Genomic DNA, 13,341 nt, shown 5'->3' with positions numbered 1-13,341 from the left:
TACCTCAGTGATAGAAATATACTCTACCACTCATGTACAAGGTCCTGGGTTCAATCTTCACCACCAAAAGAGAAGAAAAAAATCTGCAGTTAAAACCTGTACTTTATGACACTATATGTATTATTGCAAAGTAGAAACTGTGATTACTTTTTGTGTGATTACTTTTTCATTTTCTTTTTCCCTATGATTACTTTTATCTTATATAATTTTCTATTTTTCCTATGATTAATGATTATCTTTTAATGCTTAGTTTTTTATAGGTTTTTTTTTTTTGTACCAATTATTGTGTTTTTCCCCCATTTGCTCTATTAGTTCTGTCAAGAAGCTGACAGTTTTGTTTTAGAACACTTAAATACATCACTAGTCTGTCAATTCCATTGTTTTTCTGGAGTCCTCTCTCACACATCCTCTATCATGTCGCAGTCTGTCCTGGTTGTTATCTGGTCCTATGCAACTCTGTCACACTGGAACTTCCTTTCATAATTCTCCTATGCTATATCCCTTGTTTGTTGGATTTCTTCTTACCTTTATTGATATTTCTGCTGGGTGTTGCTGAATATTTCCTCTAGTAGTTTTCTAAGAAAGAATATATGAGATTGGTTTGATCCTGTGTTTGAAAAATATCTTCGTTCTAGTTCATACCAAATTAGGTAGTTGGGTGTGATAAGAATTTTAGACTGGAATAACTTTTTCTTCAGAATTTTGAAGGTATTGCTTTATTTATAGCATCTTCATTACTATTTGATGGCATTGTGTGTAACCCAGTTTTTCTTTCTGAAATAATTAGAATCTTTTCATCTTTGGTGTTTAGAAATTTTGTGGTGTTCTGTCTTGACATGGGTCTTTTTCATTTCATTATGCTGGGTACTTGGTTGGCCCTTTCAGTGAGGAAAATAGTAGGCTTTAGTTCTAGAAGATGTTCGTGTTCTGTTTTTCAAATTGTTTCCACGGTGTTTCCTCTGTCCTCTGGTTTTGGACATCAGGGTCTCACTATGTAGCCAGTTCAGCCTGGAATTTTCGATGTAGCCCAGGATGGCCTGGGACTTGTGATCTTCTTCCCTGAGTCTCCTGGGTGCTGGGATTCTAGCAATGTATCACCATGCCTAGCATGAAAGCTGTACTTTTCTTGCTTGATCAAATATGCATATTTTATTTTTTGTTGATTTTTTTTTTTAACACACTCTTACTTTTCTTGGGATACTTCCTTGGGTTTTTTTTTTTTTTTGTATCATGTTTACATTTACTCACATGTGTATACATTGTTTGGGCTACCTCCCCTCACATCCCCCCTTGTTTTTTATCTTCCAGTTGTTGTACTGCATTTTTAATTCTAGTTATTGCATTTTAAGTTCTTTTTTGATCTCCATTTGTTTCTTTTAAACATCCTATATTTATTTTATCATGATAATATCATCTTATCTCTCTGAGTATATTTTTTTTAGTTTTCATCAGTTTTAAGCATAGTCTCTTTGTCTTCTTGGTCTTTTTGTTGGGGGTTCTTTCCTTCACATGGGAGGATTTTCTCTTATGTTTGGGGATCCTGCTGTCTGTGTATATTTAAGAGTGAGGCACTAACTTGTTGACTGGAGACTGTTCATGGGCAGGGATTTTTTTTTGTTGGGGGGAGCTGTACTGGGGTCTGAACTCATGGCTTCACATTTGTTGTGTAGGCGTTGTACCACTAGAGCCACTCTGCCATCCCTGTTTTGTGTTGGGCGTTTTTGAGGTAGGGTCTCATGAACTATTTGCCCTGGCTGGCTTTGAACCTCTATTGTCCTGATATCTGCCTCCCATGTAGGATTACAGGTGTGAGCCACCAGTGGCCGGCATGAGCAGCGTTTGTTGGTGAATCATTCTCGCTTTGGGCAGATTAGGCAGTGGGCTGCCCTTTTTTGTTGGAGACATCTGTAAATATCATCAACAGGTTTTATCTGAAGCTATTCTGTTTTTCTGGAGAGGAATCCTCTAGTTTCCTGCCTAGGGGTAGCATATTTGGGGTTGGGGTGGAGTAGGGAGTACATTGATTGGCTGATGGAGCTATAATAGCAGGAACAAGATGACTAGTTTCAGTCTATAGACTTTCATGTTATCTTATTACTTTTCAGCTCACACTTCTCTTCAGCCCAGTACTATGCTTAGTATCTCCTAGACCTTTGCTTCTTTAGTTAAATTTATCCAGGCTGTGGTCTCCTGTGGGTGGAATTCAAAGCAGGGTGTGGTATACCAGAGTACCCTCCTGACTGACTGTATAGAAGTACTTACATGGGGTGAGTAAGACCTATGGTTCTCATTGGTTCATGTGTAAACTTCAACTTGAACTTTTTTTTTTTTTTGGTGCTGAAGTTTGAACCCTTGGCCTCGGCATGCTCCACACATCTGTCATCCTTCTGGACCACAGGACTAATTTAAGCATGTTCTTCTTGTAGCAATGGCAGGGATAATACTGAGCAAGCCCAATCAGGCATGCATTTTTTAAGTTTCTGGGTATATCAGATGTGCTAACATCCCTTTGATCAAAACATGATACATGACTGAGCCCACAGTGGGAATTCACTATAAAGTTACATGGCAAAGGGTCTGGACATAGGGAGGGGTGGAGATTTGGGACCAGTAATATAGTCTACCATCTATGTCAATAAATATTTGGTCTCTTTTTGTTGTTATTGTTTTTAGAGACAAGGTGTTGCTAAACTGCTCAGGTTGGCCTAAAACTGATCCTCCTGCCTCAGCTTCCTGGCACACGCCACCACACTTGGTTCTAGTTTTGTTATTTAAATGGCTGTATACTATTCAATCCTATGGATGAGTGTATTGATATTTCCTTTTTTTGAGATGGGGTCTCTGTGTAGCCTTGGCTAACCTTGAACTTTTGATCCTCCTGCCTCAACCTCCCAAGTGCTGGGATTACAGGTGTACATCACCATGCCAGGCCAGGCTTAGAAATTCTTTAATCAACTTACACCATTAAATATTTAGGTGATTTTCTGGCTTTCCACTGCTTAAATAATACTACAATTAACTTTCTTTAGAATCCTATTTCCATACACCTTTTTTTTTTTCTTTTTGGCTGTACTAGAGATGAACTCAGGTTCTTGCTCTTGTTAGGCAGGCACCCTACCACTTGAGCCATTCACTAGCCCTCTATATACTTACACTGAATAGTTTGAACGCTCAGTAAATAGAGTCTACAGTTGTGCTTTGATAGGGCTGGCTGAGTGGCTCAAATAATAGAGCACCTGACTAGCAAGTATGAGGCCCTAAGTTCAAACCCCAGTATCACCAAAAAAAAAAAAAAAAGCTATGTGTAGAACCTTTTACTTTCAGTGTAATTACCTTTTATAAGGTGGCACATGGGAAAGACTTAAGTCTTAATAAGACACTGTTTTCTTTTTTGACACTGTATTTTTTAAATTCCTTATGGGTGGCCTTTCTATAAGTCCTTTAGTTTAAATTATTAGGTCACGTAAAAGGATTAGATATTGCATAACTTGAATTGTCTTGTTTTCAAAGTTGTGGTCATTTTGTCAGAAACAACTCTGAATAGTGAAGATGCTTTGCTGTCTGTGAATACTCCCTGCCTCAATCCCTGTCTTCAGAATGTCAGACTCAGAAAGCTTATCATTTATCAAGGTGACTGGTATCCATTAAAGGAAGGAATATATGCAATATATGCTGCAGTCTATGTAGTCTCAGAAGGGATTTGCCTTTGAAAATGTCACTGTTAGATTTTTTTTTTTTTTTAAATTCTTGCTCTGTTGACCAGGCTGGCCTTGAACTCTTGGGCTCAAAAGGGACCCTCCTGACTCCATTTCCCAAGTAGCTAGGATAACAGGTATGTGTCATCATGTTCAGCATGGGAAATGTCAATTTTTTTTGTAAGTAGCGGAGTACAAAGATGGACGAAAAACTGTGGCGTGCCACTTTTTAAAAAAATACATTTTTTAGCTTTTAAGTCAATAGAAAAGTTTTATTTTGGGTAAAAATATGTGAATAAATTACATGGATCTCTTTCAAAGCCACATTATTTCTGGTTACAGAGAACAAATTTTAAAAATTATATAGATATTCCAGATTTCTGTTGAATGAATTCATAGACACTTTTGCAATGTTATATACATAACTTTGTTTTACTTTTAACACGTATTTCATACAAATCATGTTTGATATTGGTCACGTATTTGACCACATATTGGTCACATTTTCTTAAAACTTAATAAAAAAATTTTAGAAGCAGTTCAAACTCTTGGTAAGAATAAAAGAAATTCAAACATATCAAATGAAAATCTGCTCTACTTCTGCCTCCATGTCTCATGTATGTTTCTCCTAAAGTCCCAGCTCTTTCCTTTTGCTGGACATTTAAGTTGTTTTCCATTGTTGGCTACTATAAATAGAGACTATCACAGACAGCATTCCTAATCTATTAAAATATTTGAAGAGTTCTATTTTAGCTGGATCTCTGAACCATTTTGACTCTTTGAGTGTGTTGCTAATGCTGCTAACAGTTTATACAGCAAAACTAAATCCTATTTCTGCATTTAACATTTCTGCTGTGTAATTGGATGCTTAATAAAATTAATGAAAGTTTAATTCATTCTTTACTTTAAAAAAAGAGAACAGTTGGGAAAAATTACAAGAGAAGGAATATAAATGACTAAAACAATCCTGAAAAAATTCAACTCCAGCTGGGCGCCAGTGGCTTACACCTATAGAAATAGCTAGTCAGGAGGCAGAGATCAGGAGGATTACAGTTCAAAGCCAGCTGAGGCAAATAGTTCATGAGACCCTATCAAAAATACCCAATACAAAAGAAGTCTGTAGAGTGGCTCCAATGGTAGAGTGCTTGCCTAGCAAGCATAAAGCCCTTAGTTCAAACCCCAGTGCTGCCATAAAAAAAAAAAAAAGCAAATTGAAATAAATAAGAAATGCTTCTGTGCCTCTTTCTTTTGTGGTGCTGAGGATCAAACCTAGGACCTCACACATGCTAGGCAAACACTTTACATGAGCTATTTCTCCAACCAAGAGATAACTTAAAAAATTTTGGGGGGGCCTTGGGAATTGGCAAAAATTTTACAAAATAATACTCTGTACTGGCAAAGGTTCTGTCAAATAGGTATTTTCCCACATGGCAAATAGATGTACAAATTTATATAACCCTCTTGGGAAGTAGTTTGGTAGTATCAAAAATTTTTTTTTTTTTTTTTGGTTTATTCTACTTTTGAGAACCTATCCTAAAGTCATACAGAAATACAGATAAAGCTTTTATGGTGCAAAGTCATTAATTGCAGTATTATTTGTGGTTGGAAAAATTGGAAAATATTTCACAATAGAAAAATGGTTAAGTAAAAGATTAGTAAAATACAGTTGTACCCATGTAGTGGATATTTATTAATAATTACAAATTATGTGAGTATACATTTGTAGTTTTAAATGCAGAATATAAAATTATACATATATATATATATTTTTAAGGATTTTATTTATTTATTTATATTTGGTGGTACTGGGGCTTGAACTCAGAGCCTTACACTTGCTACGCAGGTGCTCTACCACTTGAGCCACTCCACAAGCCCTCAAAATTTTATATTTTAATTAATCTTAGCTGTTTTAAGACAACAACAAAAATGGTAGAAAATAGATTCGAAAAGAGCAATATTTGTCTGTATAAACTCATGAGTGATTTTTATTTCCTTTTCTTTAAATTTTAATTTTTTTATTTTATCATTTTTACATTTACTCACATGTGTATACATTGTTTGGGCCACCTTCCCCCCCCCTTTTATTTCCTTTTCATAACTGTTTTTTTCCATTTCTTCATAATTAAAAATAAGTTAAATAAGGTAGAGACGGTGGAAGTCCCTAGACTTTCATGGAGCAGGTGCCCCACAGAAGGGAATGGCCTCATTCACTCTGTCACTTTGATTTCTTCTTGCTTTCCTTTAGCTTCTTTTGTGGCAGTCCAGGCTTGCCTGGGACACACTGAGAGACACAGGCCATGCCCAGGCCATTGTGTTGTGAAGTCCTTAATGGATTTTGTCTGGGGAACAGTTCTGTAGGTAGGGTTGATGTAGTATAGTGGAATGACATGGTTTCACTTTGAAAGCTATTGCTTTGGTCAAAGGGTGCTCTGCCTTTCAGTGGGCTAATTAAAATACTTCATCCCTGTGGAGTAGTCTTACTTAGGCTTTAAAAAGGAAAACAAATAGATAGATGTTAATAGGTACTCCTGCTTGTTCACTGCTAGTATTTGTCAACAATGATGTATTCCAAATAAGAAATTCTTGACGTTTGCAAATTAAGGATCCTTCCAACTTCCCTTGTTCCACCCAAAGATACCATATGACAGGACTTGCTTGCCAAGGAAAAAGAAGAATCAGGATGTACTATCACATGGCAGTCAAGGTTGATTAAGTCCTCAAGCTGTTCCGATGTTAGCTCTGGTGACAAGTCTCAGCTCCACTGTTTCCTGGGTACATTACCTTCAACAAGTCTCTTAACAGTTCTGGGCCTCTCAGTTTCTTTACCTATAGCATGGGAGTTTGAAACAGCCTCTACCTTATAGAGCAAATGTAAAGAATAAATGAGATGGTGCATGGTATGGGGGCACATAGTAAGTGTTCAGTAAGTGGTGGTACTGATTGTTACTAAAAATCCCTCAGGATTGACAGGATCTCTCTGGGCATGGGTGGATGGCGCAGATGCAGGACAGAGCAGGAATGAGATGGAGAGGGACTATGGAGAAGGTCAGAATGAGAGGTTTTCTTCTTAGAGCTCAGCCTTAGAGGAACAATGGAAGAGTGTGGTTCTGAGCCCTAATGATCCCATCACTTCCATTTGAGGTTCCTATAGGGGAAATCCCAGCAGTGGAGAGAGTCATAGAAGACTCAGGGACCCTAGAGAGAAGTTTGTTGATTGACCCACTTTCAAAGCCTGCTTATTCTATTTACCAGCTCTGTAGTCTTGAGCAGATAATACCTCAAGAGCCTCAGTGTGAGGTTCTTGAGGCACAGAGCTCTCTGCCTCCTACAATTAGTAGAAGAATAAATGAGAAATACAGAATGTTTCCTTAGCAGAATCCACCCCAAAAATAGTTCCTCTGCTTATTATGATTTTTATGGTTCAGACATAGATTGAGAGCAAATGGGTGGCATAGTGATGCAGTTAAGGAGTGTGGGGTCTGGAGTGAGACTGTCTGAGCTCTAATCCTATTCTTGATGTTCACTGAGTTTGTAATCCTGGGCAAACAACGTCTTTCTCCTTCAGTTTCCTGATTTGTAAGATGGGGATAGTAATAGGACCGACTTCCTGAAATTATTGAAAGGACTAAATGACTCAAAACATGTGAAGTGCTGGCAATCATGGCTGGAGAGGGGCTCAGTAAAGTATCTTTATTGTCCTTGGTGTGGACATGCTCTGAGAAGGCCCACCCTTTAAAAGAGCACACTTGGCAAGGAATGTAGTACATTGGGCCCTGCCCCCTGTACCTCCTCCTCCTGTTGCCTCAGACCCTGGTGCAACTTCCTCTTTTGATAATCCTGTGGGATTTCAGCCCTTTTGACCACATTCCAGTCGTCCCACTGCCTATTCTGGAACAGGATATTACTGTCTGTGACCTAGTCTCTGGTTCTCTGCTCTTCTCCTTGAAGTCCATATCCTGAACCAGTTCCCACAGCCTGTCCTTGTCTCATTCCTGCTCTGCCCTGCAACTGTGCCACCCACCCAAGCCCAAATGAAGGTATAGTCCCTGGAGGCAAAATGTTATCCCAGGTCTTGTGGAGGCTTGTTTTGGCCCTCACCCTGACACAAATAGAGTTGGAAAACATATTTAGCTCTAGATTGGGTAGATAATGACGTTCCCTGATATTACAGGCAGTACACATACCCACTTGATTGACTTATCCTAATATTCCTGTGATCAGGCCATAGACTAAGCCTTGTTCAGAAAACCTAGTGTGTGAGCATCTAGGCTACACTAGCAGACAATGGTAACTTGTATCCCATTTGGGTAAAACTCATCTCCTTCTTGGCCCAGTTTTTCCTGGTTAGGCCCTCACTCTTGCCCACACAAAGCTCCATTTCAGGCATTATTACAGATAGGTATCCTGTCTGAGCCTGTAGATAGATGTTCTGGATAATTTTTGGCGCTAAGTCCTCCATGGTCCTGAGCCCTGCCTATGGCTGAGACTTTTTAGATTATCTTTTTTTTTTTGGCAATACTGGGGTTTGAACACAGGGCCCACACTTTGAGGCACTCCATCATCCATTTTTCTTGTGATGGGTATTTTCAGGATAGGGTCTCTCAAAGTATTTGCCTGGGCTGACTTTGAACCATGATCCTCCTGATCTCTGCCTCCTGCGTAGCTAGGATTATAGGTATGAGCCACCAGCAGCTGACTAGATTGTAACTTTTTTATTGAAGTATAGATACACCGAAAAATGTAGAAACCGGTAGTATATGGATAAATGAATGTTTACATAATGATGAGTCCCAGAATACAGATTAAAAGGCAGAATCATACCAGCATCCTCAGGAGCCCCTTTGGGTTTTCTTCCAGCCACTTCTTCCAGCCTGCCCTGTTTTGCCATGTTGGGTTACTGTCTCCAACCCACCCCTAACACAGCATTCTTTCTTGGTCTCCTGCCCCTGTATATGCTGTTTCCTTGGATGCTGGGCCTCACCTACTGACTGTTCAAAACTCAGGTTTCAGCATCCCCTGTTGGGCTAGTTTTGCTTCCCCATACTTTCCTCTTGTGTTTTATAATTGTTTACTGGGAGCTCCCTGAGGACACAGACCTTCTGAGTCACTAGTCTCCCTGGCACACTTGCTTGGCATAGAGCAAACTTTAGCAGTGTTTGCTTATTGCACAGTTTGTCTAAAATATTTTACTTTTATCTTCCGTGCTCTTGCCCCAAGCACATATCATTCCTGCTTTCTGCCTTTATAACTCATTCTTCTTGCCCCATCTAGCTTTTCTCAAAACTTAATAGCTCTCTCTGATTCTCTTGTATGCCTCCATACTCCCCCTCACATTTATTCAAGCTGTGCATGTGCCCCATGCACACCTGTCCTGTCATCTCACTCTCAGAATACCTACATCAGGCCACTGACTGTTGTAGCACCATGTTTCTACCCCCAGACGTTAAGCCTCAGCCAGTCATTGCTCCACAGAGCATCCCTGTACCCAAGTCTTTGCCCTGAACTGCTTATCTACAGGCTCTATTGCATTTAAGAGTCAGATTTGTTTTGTGCTTTGCAAAAACACTTTATGCTTCGTGAGTTCTTCTTCCTCAGAGACATTAGGTTCCCTTAATATGCTTGGGTTTTTTGTTTTGTTTTGTTTTCGTGGTAATGGGTTTGAACTCAGGGCCTTGTGCTTACTAAGCAGGAGCTCTTCCTCTTGACCCATGCCCCCAGCCCTTTTTGCTTTGTTTTTCAAATAGGGTCTCAAGTTTATGTCTAGGCTGTCCTGGACCTTGATCCTTCTATTTATGCTTCCTTGTAGCTAGAATGAGAAGTGTGTGCCACCATATCCTGCTTTTATTGGTTGAGATAGGGTCTCTAAACTTTTTGCCCAGGCTGGCCTTGAACCGAGATTCTCAATGTCTGCCTCCTGATTAGCTAGGATTATAGCTGTGATGCACTGTATCTAGTCTATGCTTGTTTTTGTTTGTTTGTTTTTAAAGGACTTTATATATATTACTGAATGATGTTCATTTATTCAGTCAGTTATGCATGTGCCAGGCAGGCACTGTACTTAGTGTGGAGAATTTAAAATTAAAGAGAAATTTATAAGACAAATAGAAGAGAAAAGACAAACTGGCAGATTATTAGAGGACAGTATTAGTGTTGAATGAGAGGAGGCTCCCTAACACAAGGGTTAAGAGAATAGGCTGAGCCCAGTGTGGTGGCTCATGGCTACAGTTATAGCTACTCAAGAGGTGGAGAGGGGCTGGAAGAGTGGCTCAAGTGGTGGAGTGCTTGCCTAGCAAGCATGAAGCCCATGAAACCCAGAGTCCAAATTCCAGTACCACCAAAAAAATAAAAATAAAACAAAACAATTAGCCTTCTGATTGGCTGTGCCTATAACATTCTGATTGGTCATGTCCTAGTCGTTACACTGTCCTCATTCTGGTCCATCTTGCTTTTTAAAAAAAAAAAAGAGGTGGAGATCAGGAGGATTGAGGATAAAGGCTAGCCCAGGCAAAAAATTCGAGAGACCCTACCCTATTTCAACTAATAAAAAGCACTTGTCATTCCAGCTACTTGGGAAGCACAAATAGAATTGGATTGTAGGAGGATTGAGGTCTAGGCTATCCTGGGCAAAAATGTGAGACCCTATTCAAAAAATAACAAAAGCCAAAAGGGCTGGGGACATGACTCAAGTGGTAGAGCATCTCCAAGGAAAAGCCCAGTGCCACCAAAGGGAAAAAAAAAAAGGTTGCAGGCAGCTGTGCAGTTTGGGGTTCATTACTTATCCTCATTTCTGTGCCCTGGTGTCCTTACCTGCAAAATGAGTGGAACGTGTGCTTTTTAGCTCAGAAAAGTTGTTAGAAGAAAATGAGCTGACAAATGAAACTTTCCCAAGGTTGGGGAGATAATATCCTGAGGGCCTTTTTGAGTTTATCATGCTCTTGATTCAGAGTGTACATTACAGTGCCTGGCACCTAGTAAGTGAGCATAAATGTTAGCTATAGTCCCTTTTACCACCTCTGCTTGGGCTCATAGAGGAAGTGCATTTGAACTAACTATTGAAGGTGGGGTTTCAGCTAGGAGGAGGGCAGGGAAAGACTGCTCAGAGAACAGACATGGGATTGAAAGGGCCTGTTTTCAGAAAATGGGGAATGGTCCAGAGTAGCTGCAGGGGAGAGTGTACGTGGGCAGGTGGTGAGAGGTAAAGCTGAAGAAACAAAACCTAGATGGTAAGGATCTTTTTTTTGAAGTTCTTTTAAAATTTTTTTTAATTTTTATTTTATTCATATGTGCATGCAATGCTTGGGTCATTTCTCCCCCCTTCTCCCACCCCTCCCTTACTCCCCTGCCCCCTCCCTCTTCCCCCCACCCCCTCACTACCTGGGAAAAACTATTTTGCCCTTGTCTCTAATTTTGTTGAAGAGAGAGTATAAGCATTAATAGGAAGGACCAAGGGTTTTTGCTAGTTGAGATAAGGATAGCTATACAGGGAGTTGACTCACATTGATTTCCTGTGCATGTGTGTTACTTTCTAAGTTAATTCTTCTTGAACTAACCTTTTCTCTAGTTCCTGGTTCCTTTCTCCTATTGGCCTCAGTTTCTTTAAAGTATCTGCTTTAGTTTCTCTGTGTTGAGGGCAACAAATGCTATCTAGTTTTTTAGGTGTCTTACCTGTCCTCCTACCTCCCTTGTGTGCTCTCGCTTTATCATGTGATCAAAGTCCAGTCCCCTTGTTGTGTTTGCCCTTGATCTAATGTCCGCATATGAGGGAGAACATACGATTTTTGGTCTTTTGGGCCAGGCTAACCTCACTCAGAATGATGTTCTCCAATTCCATCCATTTACCTGCAAATGATAACATTTCGTTCTTCATGGCTGCATAAAATTCCATTGTGTATAGATACCACATTTTCTTGATCCATTTGTCAGTAGTGGGGCATCTTGGCTGTTTCCATAACTTGGCTATTGTGAATAGTGCTGCAATAAACATGGCTGTACAGGTGCCTCTGGAGGAACCTGTGTCACAGTCTTTTGGGTATATCCCCAAGAGTGGTATTGCTGGATCATATGGTAGATCAATGTTTAGCTTTTGACTGAGTATTGCCTTGGCTGTTCGTGGCCTCTTGTGTTTCCATATAAATTTAGTGGTAGATTTCTCAATCTTTTTAATGAATGTCATTGGAATTTTGATGGGAATTGCATTAAACACTTAGATTACTTTTGGGAGTATAGACATTTTTACTATGTTGATTCTACCAATCCATGAGCATGGGAGATCTCTCCACTTTCTATAGTCTTCCTCAATCTCTTTCTTCAGAAGTTTATAATTTTCCTTGTAGAGGTCATTCACATCCTTTGTTAGGTTTATACCTAGGTATTTGATTGTTTTTGAGGCTATTGTAAATGGAATTGTTTTCATATATTCTTTCTCAGTTTGTTCATTATTAGTGTATAGAAATGCTAATGATTTTTCTATGCTGATTTTATATCCTGCTACCTTGCTATAGCTATTGATGGGTGTCTGAGAACTTTTGAGTAGAGTTTTTTGGGTCTTTAAGGTATAGGATCATATCGTCTGCAAATAGAGATATTCTGACAGTTTCTTTACCTATTTGTATTCCTTTTATTCCTTCTTCTTGCCTAATTGCTCTGGCTAGGAATTCCAGTACTATGTTGAATAGGAGTGGAGATAGTGGGCATCCTTGTCTAGTTCCTGATTTTAGAGGGAATGGTTTCAGTTTTTCTCCGTTAAGTATAATGCTGGCTATAGGTTTGTCATATATAGCTTTTATAATGTTGAGGTACTTTGCTTCTATTCCTAGTTTTCTTAGAGCTTTTATCATGAAATGGTGTTGGATCTTATCAAAGGCTTTTTCTGCATCTATTGAGATGATCAAGTGGTTTTTGTCTTTGCTTCTGTTAATGTGGTTTATTACGTTTATTGATTTTCGTATGTTGAACCACCCCTGCATTCCTGGGATGAAGCCTACTTGGTTGTGGTGAATGATCTTTTTGATGCGTTGTTTAATTCGATTTGCCATTATTTTATTGAGGATTTTTGCATCAGTGTTCATTAAGGAGATTGGCCTATAGTTCTCCTTTTTGGAGGTGTCTTTGCCTGGTTTTGGGATAAGCGTTAGGCAGTTTTCCTTCCCTTTCTATTTTATGGAACAGTTTTAGGAGGGTTGGTATCAGTTCTTCTTTAAAGGTCTGATAGAATTCAGCAGAGAATCCATCAGGTCCTGGACTTTTGTTTTTGGGGAGACTCTTGGTTGCTGCTTCAATTTCATTTTCTATTCAGATGATTAATAGAAAATGACCTGTTCAGGTGATTAATGTCCTCTTGGTTCAGTTTTGGATGATCATATGTATCTAGAAATCTGTCCATTTCTTTAAGATTTTCAAATTTATTTGAATATAGGTTTTTGAAGTAGTCTCTGATGATTTCCTGGATTTCCATGGTGTTTGTTGTTATCTCCCCTTTTGCATTCCTGATTCTACTAATTTGGGTTTTTTTCTCTCCTCATTTTAGTCAGATTTGCCAGGGGTCTGTCGATCTTGTTTATTTTTTCAAAGAACCAACTTTTTGTTTCATTAATTCTTTGTATGTTTTTTTTGGTTTCTATTTCATTGATTTCAGCTCTTATTTTTA

At 39.1% G+C, this 13,341-nt stretch overlaps 1 protein-coding gene across 3 annotated transcripts in view; it reads left to right on the top strand.

The window, feature by feature from the left end:
• The window catches only part of Pigu (phosphatidylinositol glycan anchor biosynthesis class U), an 82,818-nt gene that overhangs the window by 23,528 nt on the left and 45,949 nt on the right, over positions 1–13,341 (top strand). The gene's annotated exons all lie outside the window — the stretch shown is intronic.

The sequence above is a fragment of the Castor canadensis genome, chromosome 5 (genome assembly GCF_047511655.1).
Source record: "Castor canadensis chromosome 5, mCasCan1.hap1v2, whole genome shotgun sequence".
NCBI lineage: Eukaryota > Metazoa > Chordata > Mammalia > Rodentia > Castoridae > Castor > Castor canadensis.
This window is presented reverse-complemented; position numbering and strand designations above follow the sequence as displayed.